The sequence below is a fragment of the Pristiophorus japonicus genome, chromosome 9, assembly GCF_044704955.1.
Source record: "Pristiophorus japonicus isolate sPriJap1 chromosome 9, sPriJap1.hap1, whole genome shotgun sequence".
NCBI classification, from domain to species: domain Eukaryota; kingdom Metazoa; phylum Chordata; class Chondrichthyes; family Pristiophoridae; genus Pristiophorus; species Pristiophorus japonicus.
The window spans coordinates 167,303,648-167,320,989 of record NC_091985.1 but is presented as its reverse complement, the minus strand read 5'-3'; positions in this window follow the sequence as shown (position 1 = coordinate 167,320,989).

The window sequence follows — 17,342 nt, the reverse complement described above, 5'->3', positions numbered from 1 at the left end:
AAGCCGAAGGAGGGCATCTTAATGGCCAGGTATCACTTCTACACGCACCACCGCTCCGAGGGCCAGGACGTGGTGAGTTATGTCGCTGACCTGAGACGCCATGCGGGAACTTGCGAATTTGCTACATTTTTGGGGGAAATGCTGCGGGACTTTTTTGTGCTTAGTATCGGCCACGAGGTCATTCTTCGCAAGCTGCTGTCCGCCGAATCGCTAGACCTTAGCAAGGCCATCACGATAGCCCAGGCATTCATATCCACGAGCGATAATACCAGACAGATATCTTCCCAGCATCGAAGCACACCGGCAAGTACTGTGCACAAAATAACATCACTAGCAGGCAGAACTGCATATGGCAAGGTCTACACGTCTGCAGCTGCAAGACCGAGGATGACTCAGAGTCTGCCATCGGGTGTGAATGCAAATCCATTAGCACCATGTTGGCGCTGCGGGGGTAATCATCGAGCCCATCAATGTCGATTCGAGCGCTACGTGTGCAAAGGCTGCGAAACAATGGGGCATCTCCAATGAATGTGCACTAGTGCTGCGACTCACCACATGGCAGGGTCGGCAGAGGATGATCGATCCGGCGCGGATCACACAGAACAAACAAGAGAAGCAACTCAACCCGAGGAAGAAGTGTATGGGACACACCTTCACCACCAAGAGCCCTCCTATCATGCTGAAAGTCAAATTGAACGGTATTCCAGTATCAATGGAGTTGGACACGGGGGCGAGTCAGTCAATTATAAGCCAGAAGGCTTTTGAGAAACTGTGGGGCAACAAGGCACAAAGGTCCAAACTGAGCCCGATTCAGACAAAGCTGCGCACCTACACCAAAGAGCTCATACCAGTCATTGGCAGTGCGGCAGTGAAGGTATCATACGATTGAACTGTGCATAATTTTTCACTGTGGATTGTACCAGGCCATGGCCCAACGCTATTCGGCAGAAGCTGGCTGGGAAAGATTCAATGGAACTGGGACGACATCATAGCACTATCTTCAATGGATGATGCCTCGTGCACCCAAGTGCTGAGCAAGTTTCCGTCGCTATTTGAACCAGGCATCGGCAACTTCACAGGCGCCAAGGTGCAGATCCACCTAGCCCCCGATGCAAGGCCCGTTCATCACAAGGCTCGAGCAGTTCCATATATGATGAGGGAGAAAGTCGAGATCGAACTGGACAGACTTTAACGAGAGGGAATCATATCGCCAGTCAAGTTCAACGAGTGGGCCAGTTCGATCGTTCTGGTGTTGAAAAGCGATGGAATGGTCAGAATCTGCGGAGACTACAAGTTAACGATCAACTGAGTCTCGTTACAAGACCAGTACCCGCTACCCAAGGTGGATGATCTGTTTGCAATGTTAGCGGGGGGGAAGTCGTTCACCAAGTTGGACCTAACCTCCGCCTACATGACACAGGAGCTGGCTGAATCTTCGAAAAGATTGGCGTGCATCAACACACACAGAGGACTGTTTATATAACAGGTGCCCTTTTAGGATTTGCTCGGCTGCTGTCATCTTCCAGAGGAACATGGAGAGTCTGCTGAAATCAGTTCCGCGCACCGTTGTGTTTCAAGACGATATCCTGATCACTGGTCGTGACACCACCGAACACCTGCACAAACTGGAAGAGGTTCTAAGTCGACTAGACAGAGTGGGACTCAGGCTGAAACGGTCCAAGTGTGTTTTCCTGGTGCCAGAGGTCGAATTTTTGTGGAGAAAGATTGCGGCAGGCGGCATCAGACCCACGGAATCAAAGACAGAGGCCATCAAGAATGCACCCAGACCACAGAATGTGACGGAGCTGTGTTCGTTCCTGGGACTCCTCAACTATTTTGGTAATTTTCTATCCGGGTTAAGCACTTTGCTGTAACCGTTGCACATGTTGCTACGTAAGGGTGACGACTGGGTTTGGGGTAAATCTCAAGAGACAGCCTTTGAGAAGGCCAGAAACCTACTTTGTTCTAATAAGTTACTTGTACTGTATGATCCGCGTAAATGATTATTGCTAGCTGGGGTTGCATCTTCGTATGGGGTTGGCTGTGTGTTGAAGCAAACCAATGTATCGGGCAAACTTCAACCGATTGCATATGCGTCTAGAAGTCTGTCTAAGGCTGAAAGAGCCTACAGTATGGTGGAGAAAGAGGCGTTAGCATGTGTATATGGGGTTAAGAAAATGCACCAATACCTATTTGGACTTCGGTTTTATTGTGTCTGTAAGCACTCTAGTAATGACTCCACGAGGTAAAGTATTGTACTTGAACTGTGGTGATCTTAGTCCATTTATTACAGCTCCTGAGTGAGGGTACAGCATGGTGAGCTCCCTTTTATACCTGGTTACCTGCAGTGTACAGGTGACCCCTAGGTCTCCACCAATTGCACCCTCTGGTGGTACAGGCATAGTGTATACAGTGTGAAGGTACATCCAGTAGTCTTATGTAACTGTACATTGAGTGTACAGGGAGTATACTTATGTTATACATACACAACATCACTCTCCCCTAAGTCTTGTGCCACTGGCCTTTGCATTGTGTGCTCTGGCCCTAGATTTGAATGCCCAAAGTCCTTGCACCTTGTCTATGCTTTGGCTTGGCTTTCTCCCTGTTGCCCCCCAAGTTCTTATTGCCACAACATTGGGAAATAGTCAGCAGTGGACGGTTAGAAGTTGCAGTGGGGGTTGAGTGGGTTCTGGGTGTGATCCATGTGTGTCCATGGCTACATCCATCCATTTCCCCCCCCCCCACCCCCCATACATAGACCATGTGTGTGGCTCAACACCTGCATGTGCATACATGTACAGAAAGAAAGAACAAAAAACCATAGGATTAATACATCACTGTTTTGGTTCTGCAGTAGTGGAACAAGTACATTTTACAGGTAAGGTACATACATGGTATCACAGTCTGTGATTCCCTCCACAGCATGGGGCTGGCCGGTTGGCCCCATGTGACGGACTCAGGATTGCGGGACTCGGGGTTCTGTTCTCTCTTCCCTGAGAGAGACTGCTTGCAGCAGCCTTGCCTCTAAAAGGCGTCAGTCGGTTCACAGTACTTGCCGGGTTAGAGTCCTGGGGGTGAGTCATCCGCTTGGAATCGCAGGCCGAGACCATGAACGCCTGGCTCACGTTAATTGCCTTCTGCAGGGTGACCGTGGTGTCCGCAGAGAGCAGCCCGTGGAGAAGGCCCTTGTGGCCGATTCCAATAACGAAGATGTCCCACAGCGCTTCAGTGAGGTGGTCGCCAAAAACACACGGTGCAGCCAATCGTCTGAGGTCTGCAGCATATTTTGTGGTTTCTGGTCCTTCGGGCCACCGGTGGGTGTAGAACCGGTGTCTGGCTGTGAGGATGCTCTCTGTAGGTTTGAGCTGTTCCTGTATCATCGTTACAAGCTCCGCATATGTTTTGGTTGTTGTCTTCCCTGGGGCTATCAAGTCACTGACAAGACCATCGACGGTGGGTCCACAACTGCTGAGCAGGATAGCTCTGCGCTTATCAGCCAGCGAGGTCGGGTTGTCTCCTGCCAGGTCGTTCGCAATGAAAAAGTATTCGAGCCTTTCCACGAAGGCCTCCCAATCTTCCCCATCGACGAATTGTTGAAACGTGCCAAGGTTAGCCATTTTTCGCGTGGAAATTCGTAAGCTCATCGCCAGTTATTGTGTCTGTAGGCACTCTAGTAATGACTCCACGAGGTAAGGTATTGTACTTGAACTGTGGTGATCTTAGTCCATTTATTACAACTCCTGAGTGAGGGTACAGTATGGTGAGCTCCCTTTTATACTTGGTTACCTGTAGTGTACAGGTGACCCCTAGGTCTCCACCAGTTGCACCCTCTGGTGGTACAGGCATAGTGTATATAGTGTGAAGGTTCATCCAGTAGTCTTTTGTAACTGTACATTGAGTGTACAGGGAGTATACTTATGTTATACATACACAACAGGTTTGAGCTTGAAACCGACTACAAACCGCTCATTTCGCTGTTTTCAGAAAGCAAAGGTAGAAACACCAATGCTTCATCCCACATCCAAAGATGGGCACTAACATTGTCTGCCTATGACTATGTTATCCGCCACAGACTAGGCACGGAGAACTGTGCTGATGCCCTCAGTCGGCTACCATCGCCCATTACCAGGGTGGAAATGGCGCAGCCCACAGACTTGCTTCTGGTCATGGATGCATTTGAGAGCAAGGGGTCACCCGTCACTGCTCGCCAGATCAGGACTTGGACCAGCCAGGATCCTGTGCTATCACTTGTAAATAGTTGCGTCCTCAATGGGAGCTGGTCAGCCATTCCCGGGGAAATGCAAAATGAAATTAAGCCGTTTTACCAACGCAAAGATGAAATGTCCATCCAGACGTATTGTCTCTTATGGGGTAATCACGTGGTTTTGCCAAAAAAGGCAGGGAAACGATTATACGTGACCTACACAATACCCATCCAGGCATATCATGATGAAGGCTATCGCGAGGTCGCATGTTTGGTACACCAGTGCAACACATGCTCACAATTGAGCAATGCACCAAGGGAGGCTCCGTTGAGTCTGTGGTCATGGCCCTCCAAACCGTGGTCCAGGATCCACGTAGATTTTGCTGGCCCCTTTTTCAGAAAGATGTTTTTACTTGTAGTGGACACTTACTCTAAATGAATTGAATGCGTAATCATGTCATCCAGCACATCCACTACCACCATTGAAAGCCTCCGGGCTATGTTCGCCACCCATGGCTTGCCCGACGTCCTTGTCAGTGACAATGGACCGTGTTTCACCAGCTCGAAATTCAACGAGTTTATGACCCGCAATGGCATCAAGTATGTCAGGTCTGTCCCGTTTAAGCCCGCATCTAACGGTCAAGCGGAATGGGCAGTCCAAACTATCAAGCAGAGCTTGAAACGCGTGACAGAAGGCTCCTTGCAGACCCGCTTATCTCAGGTTGTGCTCAGCTACCAGATGCGACCCCACTCGCTCATTGGAGTTCCCCCTGCAGAATTGTTAATGAAGAAAGCACTCAAAACCAGGCTCTTCCCTAGTCCACCCGGATCTAAATGATCATGTGGAAACCCGGCGCCACCGGCAAAACATATACCACGATCGCGTGATTGTATCGCGTGACATTGATGTTAACGACCCTGTGTTTGTCCTGAATTACGATCATGATCCTAAATGGATCGCTGGCACTGTCTTGGCCAAGGAGGGGAATAGAGTGTTTATTGTCAAACTATTGAATGGACAAACATGCAGAAAGCATTTGGATCAGACCAAACTGCGGTTCACTGACAACCAGGAACAACCTGAAGGGGACATCACCATCATTGATCCACCAACACACACCCAACCAGCAATCGACCTCGCTGTCAATCAAGAAGATGAACCCACCATTCCCAATAGTCCTGTCAGACTAGTCACGCCGCAGTGCAGCAATGGTCCGATCAACTCATCCATGCCAGAGTTTGAACTCAGACGATCAACCAAGGAGCGTAGGGCCCCGGATCATCTCAACTTGTAAATAATTTGTATCAAAGACTTTGGGGGGGAGTGATGTTATGTATGTAAACATTGTAACTGTGTAAGACTTGCCACCAGAGGGCGCAACTGTTGGAGGCCCAAGGGCCACCTGCACACCTCCTGTAAGGGAGTATAAAAGGTTGTCTGCCATGCTGCTTGGGCACTCTGGAGATGTATTAAAGAGACTAAGGTCACATCAGTTTTAGCTCACAGTACTCAAGTCTTGTGGTGTTCTTCCATACTGAACAGAGGGAATGCAACAAAGGTTCATTGGACTGGTTCCTGGGATGAGAGGATTCCCTATAAGGAGAGATTGAGTTGATTAGGTCTATATTCCCTAGAGTTTAGAAGAACGAGAGGTTATCGAATTGAAACATGTAAAATTCTTAAGGGGTTTACATAGAAACATAGAAACATACAGGGTTAATGCTGAGAAGATGTTTCCCCTGGCAGGGGAATCTAGAACACCGGATCACAGTCTCAAAATATGGGTTGGCCATTTAGGATTGAGATGAGGAGAAATTTCTTCACTCAAAGTGTTGTGAATCTTTGGCATTCTCTACCCCAGAAAGCTGTCAATGCTTAGTCATTGAGTATATTCAAGACAGAGGTTGATAGATTTTTGGGAACGAAGGGGATTAAGGGGATAGTGCGGGAAGTCGGAGTTGAGGTAGAAGATCAGCCGTGATTTTGTTGAATGGCTGAGCAGGCTCGAGGGGCCGAATGGCTCCTATTTCTTACGTTCTTATAGTGCCATGGGATTTTTCATGTCCACTTGAGAGGGCAGACAGGGTCTTGGTTTAACATCTCATCCGAAGGACAGTACCTCCCTCAGTACTATACTGAAGTGTCAGCCTAGATTAGGTGCTCAAGTCTGTCTTCTGCCTCAGAGGCATGACTGCTACCCACAGAGCCACAGCTGACACCAATGATGCCAGTCCAGAAAGCACAGGGATGTTCCCCGTAATTTACATTACTATAGTGGCTTAGTAGGGAGGGAGACCTTATTCAAGGATTCACCTTAGTGACAAAATTAACATTTTAAAAGCGTTGAAGAAATTTAAGATATGGTTGTTATTTTGTTATTCTGTACAAGAAGGGGAAATATAGCTGTGCATGTTTGCCTTCACCTAATAAAAAGGGCAGCCAGGAAAAGACATCAACATGGCAATGCCTGTGTGAAGGAAAAGTCAAATAAAATAAACCCAGACCAAACACAGGAAATGTTTTGACGATAACTGGAATAAGTGCAAATCACAACTTTCATTTCACTTTTTGTAATTATTGAAAAGGTGTTCTAGGCTTCACTTGGTGAATGTAACAAGAGTGAAACTGAACACCAGGGGCTGACTGCTGAGAATTGCTAAGCACATTCCACAGTAATGGGCTAAAGAAACAGGTCGAAATTAAGTTGGAAGGCTACAGACAGACAATAATGAACAGAAAGCAGATATTTACTTCACTTTAAATAAAGAACATGTAATTATCCAGAGTGCGGGAGGAACAGGCCCACTAATGAAAGCACCCAGAGAGCACCCGTTTACAGAATGCAGAGTGATGGAAGACAAATATAATAAGGAGTTACTGAAAGACCATTAAGACAGAATGGAACTCTGATGGTAACTGGTACACTCATAATAAAGGTGGAAACTGAATACTGTGTACAATGAGCAAGTGTGACCTTGGGTGGAATTAACTGCGCAGACAGCAGTTAACGGATATGATGTAATTGGCATCACAGAGACATGGCTCCAGGGTGAACAAGGCTGGGAACTCAACATCCAGGGGTATTCAACATTTAGGAAGGATAGGCAGAGAGGAAAAGGAGGCGGAGTGGCGTTGCTGGTTAAAGAGGAAATTACTGCAATAGTAAGGAGGGACATTAGCCTGGATGATGTGGAATCGGTATGGCTGGAGTTGTGGAATACCAAAAGGCAGAAAACGCAAGTGGGAGTTGTGTACAGACCACCAAACAGTAGTAGTGAGGTTGGGGACAGCATAAAACAAGAAATAAGGGATGTGTGTAATAAAGGTACAGCAGTTATCATGGGCGACTTTAATCTACATATTGATTGGGCTAACCAAACTGGTAGTAATGCGGTGGAAGAGGATTTCATGGAGTGTATTAGGGATGGTTTTCTCGACCAAAGGGAAGAGTGACCATAATATAGTAGAATTCTTTATTAAGATGGAGAGTGACACAGTTAATTCGGAAACTAGGGTTCTGAACTTAAGGAAAGGTAACTTCGACAGTATGAGGTGTGAATTGGCTAGAATAGACTGGCAAAGGATATTTAAAGGGTTGACGGTGGATAAGCAATGGCAAATATTTAAAGATCACATGGATGAACTTCAGCAATTGTACATCCCTGTCGGAGTAAAAATAAAATGGGGAAGGTGGCTCAACCGTGGCTAACAAGAGAAATTAAGGATAGTGTTAAAACCAAGGAAGAAGCATATAAATTGGCTAGAAAAAGCCACAAACCTGAGGACTGGGAGAAATTTAGAATTCAACAGAGGAGGACTAAGGGTTTAATTAAGAGGGGGAAAATAGAGTACGAGAGGAAGCTTGTAGGGAACATAAAAACTGACTGCAAAAGCTTCTATAAATATGTGAAGAGAAAAAGATTAGTGAAGATAAATGTAAGTCCCTTGCAGTCGGATTCAGGTGAATTTATAATGGGAAGCAAAGAAATGGCAGACCAGTTGAACAACTACTTCGGTTCTGTCTTCACGAAGGAAGACACAAATAACCTTCCGAATGTACTGGGGGACAGAGGGTCTAGTGAGAAGGAGGAATTGAAGGATATCCTTATTAGACGGGAAATTGTGTTAGGGAAATTGATGGGATTGAAGGCTGATAAATCCCCGGGGCCTGATAGTCTGCATCCCAGAGTACTTAAGGAAGTGGCCCTAGAAATAGTGGATGCATTGGTGATCATTTTCCAACAGTCTATTGACTCTGGATCAGTTCCTATGGACTGGAGGGTAGCTAATGTAACGCCACTTTTTAAAAAAGGAGGGAGAGAGAAAATGGGTAATTATAGACCAGTTAGCCTGACATCAGTCGTGGGGAAAATGCTGGAATCAATCATTAAGGATGAAATAGCAGTGCATTTGGAAAGCAGTGACAGGATCGGTCCAAGTCAGCATGGATTTATGAAAGGGAAATCATGCTTGACGAATCTTCTGGAATATTTTGAGGATGAGCAGAGTGGACAAGGGAAAACCAGTGGATGTGGTGTATTTGGTCTTTCAAAAAGCTTTTGATAAGGTCCCGCACAAGAGATTGGTGTGCAAAGTCAAAGCGCATGGTATTGGGGGTAATGTACTGACGTGGATAGAGAACTGGTTGGCAGACAGGAAGCAGAGAGTCGGGATAAACGGGTCCTTTTCAGAATGGCAGGCAGTGACTAATGGAGTGCCGCAGGGCTCAGTGCTGGGACCCCAGCTCTTTACGATATACATTAACGATTTGGATGAAGGAATTGAGTGTAATATCTCCAAGTTTGCAGATGACACTAAACTGGGTGGCGGTGTGAGCTGTGAGGAGGATGCTAAGAGGCTGCAGGGTGACTTGGACAGGTTAGGTGAGTGGGCAAATGCATGGCAGATGCAGTATAATGTGGATAAATGTGAGGTTATCCATTTTGGGGTCAAAAACACGAAGGCAGAATATTATCTGAATGGCGGCAGATTAGGAAAAGGGGAGGTCCAACGAGACCTGGGTGTCATGGTTCATCAGTCATTGAAGGTTGGCATGCAGGTACAACAGGCGGTGAAGAAGGCAAATGGTGAAGGGGATTTGAGTATAGAAGCAGGGAGGTCTTACTGCAGTTGTTCAGGGTCTTAGTGAGGCCTCACCTGGAATATTGTGTTCCGTTTTGGTCTCCTAATCTGAGGAAGGACGTTCTTGCTATTGAGGGAGTGCAGCGAAGGTTCACCAGACTAATTCCAGGGATGGTTGGACTGTCATATGAGGAGAGACTGGATCAACTGGGCCTTTATTCACTGGAGTTTAGAAGGATGAGAGGGGATCTCATAAAAACATATAAGATTCTGACGGGACTGGACAGGTTAGATGCGGGAAGAATGTTCCCGATGTTGGGGAAGTCTAGAACCGGGGACATAGTCTTAGGATAAGGGGTATGCCATTTAGGACTGAGATGAGGAGAAACTTCTGCATTCAGAGAGTTGTTAACCTGTGGAATTCCCTGCCACAGAGAGTTGTTAATGCCAGTTCATTGGATATATTCAAGAGGGAGTTAGATATGGCCCTTACGGCTAAAGGGATCGAGGGGTATGGAGAAAAAGCAGGAAAGGGGTACTGAGGGAATGATCAGTCATGATCTTATTGAATGGCAGTGCAGGCTCGAAGGGCTGAATGGCCTACTCCTGCACCTATTTTCTATGTTCCTATGTTTCTTTAATAAGATTGCAGAGTGCAGGTACCGCATGGATGGCCTGTTTATATACTGTACTCCCAAGGGATGCTGGGATCCCTTGGGAATCCAACAGGTTGTCCCTCTGGTGGTCAGGTGTCATGCAGGTTACAAAGGGTTAAATACACAACATCACTCCCCCGTGAAGTCAACAGTACACTTATTTACAAGGTGAGACGATCTGGGGCTTTCCGCTTCCTTGTCGATCGTCTCGGCACAAATGTGGGTGTGGGTGGGTTGGCCAGTTCTTCACTGGGCTGCTGGGCAGCCGGCCTTGCCGGGTTGCTGGGGTGATGAGTTCGGCTTCATGGTCAACCATGATGTCAGTTGCCACTTGTGTGTGTGTTGGAGGGTCAAAGTGGTGTCCTCTTCGGGTTGTTCGTAGCTGTTGGTGAACCGCAATCTGATTTGGTCCAAATGTTTTCTGCGCGTTAGTCCATTGGCCAATTTGGCCTGACTTGTTCATAGTCATGGAGGCATTCGAGAATGAGAAGTCCCCCAGAGAGACATCGCTAAGTTTGTGGTCGTGGCCCTCAAAACCATGGTCGAGAATCCATGTAGACTATGCAGGCCCATTTCTAGGCAAAATGTTTTTGGTTGTCGTGGACGCTTACTCAAAATGGATTGAATGTGCAATAATGTCTGTAAGCACGTCCACCATTGAAAGCCTATGCACCATGTTTGCTACGCACGGCTTGCCCGATGTCGTAGTCAGTGACAACGGGCCGTGCTTCCCTCTTTGGATGTGACTGTGCCAACGAGCCATTTGGGACCATGTCCATAATTGAGCACAAACACAGGATCATGCACGGTCGTGGTATATACTTTGTTGATGCCGCTTGCTCCCCATGTGATCATGGAGGTCAGGGTGGTCCAGAGAGAGCCTTGTTTTAAGCGTCCTTTTCTTGAGCAGTTCGGCTGGGGGAACCCCGGAGAGTGAGTGGGGTCTGGTGTGGTAGCTGAGCAGCACTTGGGACAACCAGGTCTGCAGGGAGCATTCTGACACACGTTTCAAGCTTTGCTTGATGGTCTGAACTGCCCGTTCTGCCTGGCCGTTGGATGCGGGCTTGAACGGGCAGATGTGACGTGTTTGATCCAACTGCGGTTCATGAATTCCTTGAATTCAGCCCTGGTGAAGCACGGCCCATTGTCAGGACATTGGGCAAGCCGTGCGTAGCAAACATGGCGCGTAGGCTTTCAATGTTGGCCGTGGACGTGCTTACAGACATTATTGCACATTCAATCCATTTTGGTAAGCATCCACGACAACTAAAAACATTTTGCCTAGAAATGGGCCCGCATAGTCTACATGGATTCTCGATCACGGTTTTGAGGGCCACGACCACAAACTTAGCGATGCCTCTCTGGGGGACTTCTCATTCTCGAATGCCTCCAAGACCATGAACAAGTCCGCTGGCTGTGCCATTTCCACCCCAGTGGTGGGCAATGGCAGCCAACTGAGAGCATCTGCGCAATTCTCTGTGCCCGGTCTGTGGCGGATTACATAGTTGTATGCCGACAGCATGAGCGCCCATCTTTGGATGCGGGCAGAGGCATTGGTGTTCATCCCTTTGCTCTCAGAGAACAGCGATATGAGCGGCTTGTGGTCAGTTTCAAGCTCAAACTTGAAGCCAAATAAGTACTGATGCATTTTTTTTTAACCCCGTAGATGCATGCCAGAGCCTCTTTTACAATCATGCTGCAGGCCCTTTTGGCCTTGGACAAACTCCTGGACGCATAAGCGACCGGTTGCAAAATCCCCGATTCATTAGCCTGTTGCAATACACACCCGACCCCGTATGATGATGTATCGCAAGTTAGCACGAATCGTTTACAAGGGTTGTACAGGACAAGCAGTTTGTTAGAGCACAACAGATTTCTGGCTTTCTTAAAGGCAGCCTCTTGTGAATTTCCCCATACCCAGTCTTCTCCCTTGCGCAGTAGCACATGTAGGGGTTCTAGCAGGGTGCTTAACCCAGGTAGGAAATTACTGAAATAGTTAAGGAGTCCCTGGAACGACCGCAGCTCCATCACGTTCTGTGGTCGCGGCGCATTCTTGATGGCCTCCGTCTTGGCGTCGGTGGGTCTGATACCGTCTGCTGCGATTCTTCTTCTCAAGAACTCGACGTCCTGTGCCAGGAAAACACACTTCGAGCATTTCAACCTGAGCCCTGCATGGTCCAACCAACTAAGAACCTCCTCCAGATTCTTTAAGTGCTCCATGGTGTCCCGACCTGTAACCACTATGTCGTCCTGGAAGACCACTGTGCAAGGAACCGACTTTAACAGGCTCTCCATGTTCTGCTGGAAGATCGCCACGACCGACCGAATCCCAAACGGGCACCAGTTGTAGATAAACAGATCTTTGTGCATGCTGATGCAGGTGAGGCCTTTCGAAGACTCCTCCAGCTCCTGCGTCATTTAGGCCAAGGCCAGGTCCAGTTTGGTGAACGTCTTCCCTCCAGCCACGGTCGCAAATAGGTTGTCTGCCTTGGGTGGCGGGTACTGGTCCTGTAGCGAAAAAAGATTAATCGTTACTTTATAGTCCCCACAAATTCTCACTGTGCCATCCTCGTTAAGTACCGGGACAATCGGACTGGCCCAGTCGTTGAATTCCACCGGCGCGATGATGCCTTCACGTTGCAGCCTGTCCAGCTCAATTTCTACTTTTTCACGCAACATGTACGGTATCGCCTGAGCCTTGTGGTGGATGGGTCACGTACCAGGAACCAAATGGATCTGCACTTTTGCCCCCGAGAAGCTTCCAATGCCTGGCTCGAACAATGATGGGAACTTGCTCAGAACCTGGGTACATGAGGCATCATCGACAGACGGAAGCGCTCGGATGTCATCCCAGTTCCAGCGGATTTTTCCCAGCCAGCTTCTGCCAAACAATGTGGGGCCATCCCCTGGTACAATCCACAGCGGGAGTTTCTGTACTGCTCCGTCATAGGAGACTTTGACTTCTGCACTGCCAATTACAGGGATTAATTCCTTGGTGTAAATCCTTAGTTTGGTGTGAATGGGGCTAAGCTTGGGCCTGTGTGCCTTTTTGCCCCACGGCCTGTTGAAGGTCTTTTTACTCATTATGGACTGACTTGCCCCAATGTCCAGCTCTATAGATACTGGAATACCGTTCAGTTCAACTTTCAACATTATTGGTGGACATTTCATACACTTCTGCCTCCTCAGTACGAGTCTCCAATTAAGCCTGATTTACAGTAGATCGATCTTCCTCTGCAACATGGTGGTTTGCAGGGTTTGCAGCTCGCCTGCACATTCATTGGAGGTGTCCCATTGTTCTGCAACCATTGCACGTATATAGTGATTAAAGCGGCATTGATGGGGCCGATGATCACCTCCGTAGCGCCAACAGGGTGTTAACTGCCTCGCATTAACAATTGATGGCGGACTCTGGGTTATCTGAGGTCGGGCCGCAGCAGCCGGCGTGTACATTCTGCCATGTACATTTCTGCTCGAGACCAGCGTTACTTTATGCATAGTACTGGCCGAAACTTCTTTAATCTGCGAAATCTGCTTGGTGTTATCGCTGGTGGACATAAATGTCTGAGCTATCGTTATGGCTTTACTTAGGTTCAGAGTTTGCGAAGAAGTGTCTCATGTCCAATGCCCAATACAAAAAAGTCTCTGAGCATTTGTTATAGGAACCCCCCAAATTCACAATGTCCTGCGAGGTGCCTTAGTTCGGCGACGTAGCTTACCACTTCCTGGCCCTCCGATCGTTGCCACGTGTAGAACCGATATCTCGCCATCAAAACGCTTTCCTTAGGATAAAGGTGTTCCCGGACCAGCGTACACAATTCTTCGTAGGATTTCTCTGTTGGTTTTGCCGAGGCCAGGAGATTCTTCATGAGGCCATAGGTTATTGCCCCACAGACAGTTAGGAGGATTGCCCTTCATTTGGTAGCATTCTCGTCCCCTTCGAGCTCGTTGGCCACAAATCTTTCCACGAAGGTCTCCCAATCGTCCCCTTCTGAGAACTTCTCCAGGATGCATATTGTTCTTTGCATTTTCGTGCGGTTGTTCGTTATCTCGTCGCCAATTGGTACACTCATAATAAAGGTGGAAACTGAGTACTGTGTACAATGAGCAAGTGTGATCTTAGCTCCTTTAATAAGATTCCAGAGTGCAAGTACCTCGTGGATGGCCTGCTTATATACTGTGCTCCCAAGGGATGCTGGGATCCCTTGGGACTCCAACAGTTGGGCCTCTTGTGGTCAGGTGTCATGCTGGTTACAAAGGGTTAAATACATAACAATAACCTTAATGAAGCCTTGAAGAGGTTGTGATGTAGCATTCAGAATGTAGACCAACTGTTAATGAATCTTCCATGAAGTACAAAAGACAGCATATTGAAGAATCACACAAACCAGATTATCTCTCCCAACAACAAATTATAAATCCTGTGGCAAACCATCAGTACAATATTATATATGAGAAGAAGATGCAAAACATGTTAGAACTGATGAGCAGCAGCAACTATTTATGCTATTTTCAGCAGTTGAGAAGAACCAATACTACAATTTCTTGATGGACATCAACAAACAGCCAGTTAATTACCTAGAGGGGACTTTGAGAGAAATTGATACCTACAAGAATACGAGAGCTAAATCCAGAGCTTCAAAATTACCCATGTACAGACACAACTGAAAAAAATACAACTGGTTGATCTCATATGGTGTTGCTCACAAAAATAAAATACATTTTGCAACTCTTGCATGTAGCTGTCTCATTGCTTGTCTCTCTTTGTAGTTCTTTTTTGCTCTCTCTGCATCTTTCATTATTTCAGTCTCCCTCTATTTTTTTTCTCTTAATGGCTCTCACACATATTTCTCTCATTGTCTCTGTATTTCTCTGCTTGTCTTTGATTCTTCTCACTCTTCCTCTTCCTATACATCCCATCTTCTCTCTGTCTCCTCTCTCTTCTTTCTTTCTGTTTGCCTTTTACTCACTGTTTCCTCTCACCTGTCATGGGAACCTAGAGGCTGATTTAAGGACAGACGTATTGCATGTCTGACACTTTGAAGTCTGACAAACAATTTTTCCATACTCTATAGTGGCTCTAGATGCAAGACTTTTTTGACAAATAAGACAGTACATAACATCAACTATTGAATTATTGAATATAGTTGAATCTACCAAACCTTTACATGATCTTCTTTGACCTCACAAAGGCCTTTGACACTGTCAACCATGAGGGACTATGGAGCGTCCTCCTCCATTTCGGCTGCCCCCAAAATTTGTCACCATCCTCCACCTGCTCCATGATGACATGCAAGCCATGATCCTGACCAGCGGATCCACCACAGACCCAATCCACGTCTGGACCAGGGTCAAACAGGGCTGCGTCATCACACCAATGCGCTTCTCGATCTTCCTCGCTGTAATGCTCCTTCTCATTATCAACAAGCTCCCCGCTGGAGTGGAACTAAGCTACAGAACCAATGGGAACCTGTTCAACCTACATTGCCTACAGGCTAGCTCCAAGGTCGTTCCATCCTCTGTCATCGAACTACAGTATGTGGACGACGCTTGCGTCTGTGTACACTCAAAGGTCGAACTCCAAGTCATTGTCAATACCTTCACCAAGGTGTACGAAAGCATGGGCCTTACGCTAAACATCCGTAAGACAAAGGTCTTCCACCAACCTGACCCCGCCACACAACACTGTCCCTCGGCCTTGGACAATGTGGACCATTTTCCATACCTCGGGAGCCTACTATCAGCAAGGGCAGTCATCGATGACGAGGTCCAACACCTCCTTCAGTGTGCCAGTGCAGCCTTCGGTCGCCTGAGGAAGAGAGTTTGAAGATCAGGACTTTAAATCTGGCACCAAGCTTATGGTCTACAGAGCCGTAGTGATACCCGCCCTCCTATATTGCTTAGAGATGTGGACTATATACAGCTGACATCTCAAAGCGCTGGAGAAGTACCACCAGCGCTACCTTCATAAGATCTGCAAATCCACTGGGAGGCACTATTGGCACGAATGCATGACCTCATCTCTCTCACCTGGAAGGAGGAGAGCATGCCGGGAGATCTCAGAGATGCAGGAATCGTGACCATCTTTAAAAAAGGGGACAAGTCTGACTGCGGCAACTACAGAGGAATCTCCCTGTTGTCAGCCACTGGGAAAGTCATTGCTAGAATCCTCCTCAACCGTCTTCTCCCTGTGGCTGAGGAGCTCCTCCCGGAGTCACAGTGTGGATTCCGTCCACTACGGGGTACAACAGACATGATCTTTATGGCGCGACAACTGCAAGAGAAATGCAGGGAACAGCATCACCCCTTGTACATGGCCTTCTTTGACCTTTCAAAGGCCTTTTACACGGTTAACTGTGAGGGACTATGGAGTTCCTCCTCTGTTTCGGCTGCCCCCAAAAGTTTGTCACCATCCTCCACCTGCTGCACGATGACATGCGAGCCATGATCCTGACCAACGGATCCACCACAGACCAAATCCACGTCCGAACCTGGAGTCAAGCAGGGTGCGTCATTGTGCCAACCCTCTTCTCGATCTTCCTCGCTGCAATGCTCCATCTCACGCTCAACAAGCTTCCTGCTGGAGTGGAACTAAACTACAGAACCAGTGGGAACATGTTCAATCTTCGCCATCTCCAGGCCAGATCCAAGACCATCCCATCCTCTGTCGTCGAACTACAGTACGCGGATCACGTTTCCTCTTCGCACATTCAGAGGCTGAACTCCAAGTCATCGTAAACATCTTCATCGAGGCGTACGAAAGCATGGGCCTTACACTAAACATCCATAAGACAAAGGTCCTCCACCAACCTGACCCCACCACACAGCCCCCCAGTCATTAAGATCCATGGCGCGGCCCTGGACAACGTGGACCACTTCCCATAACCCGGGAGCCTATTGTCAGCAAGGACAGACATCGACAATGAGGTTCAACACTGTCTCCAGTGCACCAGCGCAGCCTTTGGTCGCCTGAGGAAGAGAGTGTTCGAAGATCAGGACCTCAAATATGGCACCAAGCTCATGGTCTACAGGGCTATAGTGATACCCACCCAACTGTATGGCTCAGAGACGTGGACCATACAGTAGACACCTCAAATCGCTGGAGAAATACCACCAACGATGTCTCCGCAAGATCCTGCAAATCCCCTGGGAGGACAGACGCACCAACGTCAGTGTTTTTGATCAAGCCAACATCCCCAGCATCGAAGCACTGATCACACTCGACCAGCTTCGTTGGGCGGGCCACATTGTCCGCATGCCCGACACAAGACTCCCAAAGCAAGCACTCTACTCGGAACTCCTACACGGCAAGCGAGCCCCAGGTGGGCTGAGGAAACGCTTCAAAGGCACCTTGATAAAGTGCAACATACCCACAGACACCTGGGAATCCCTGGACCAA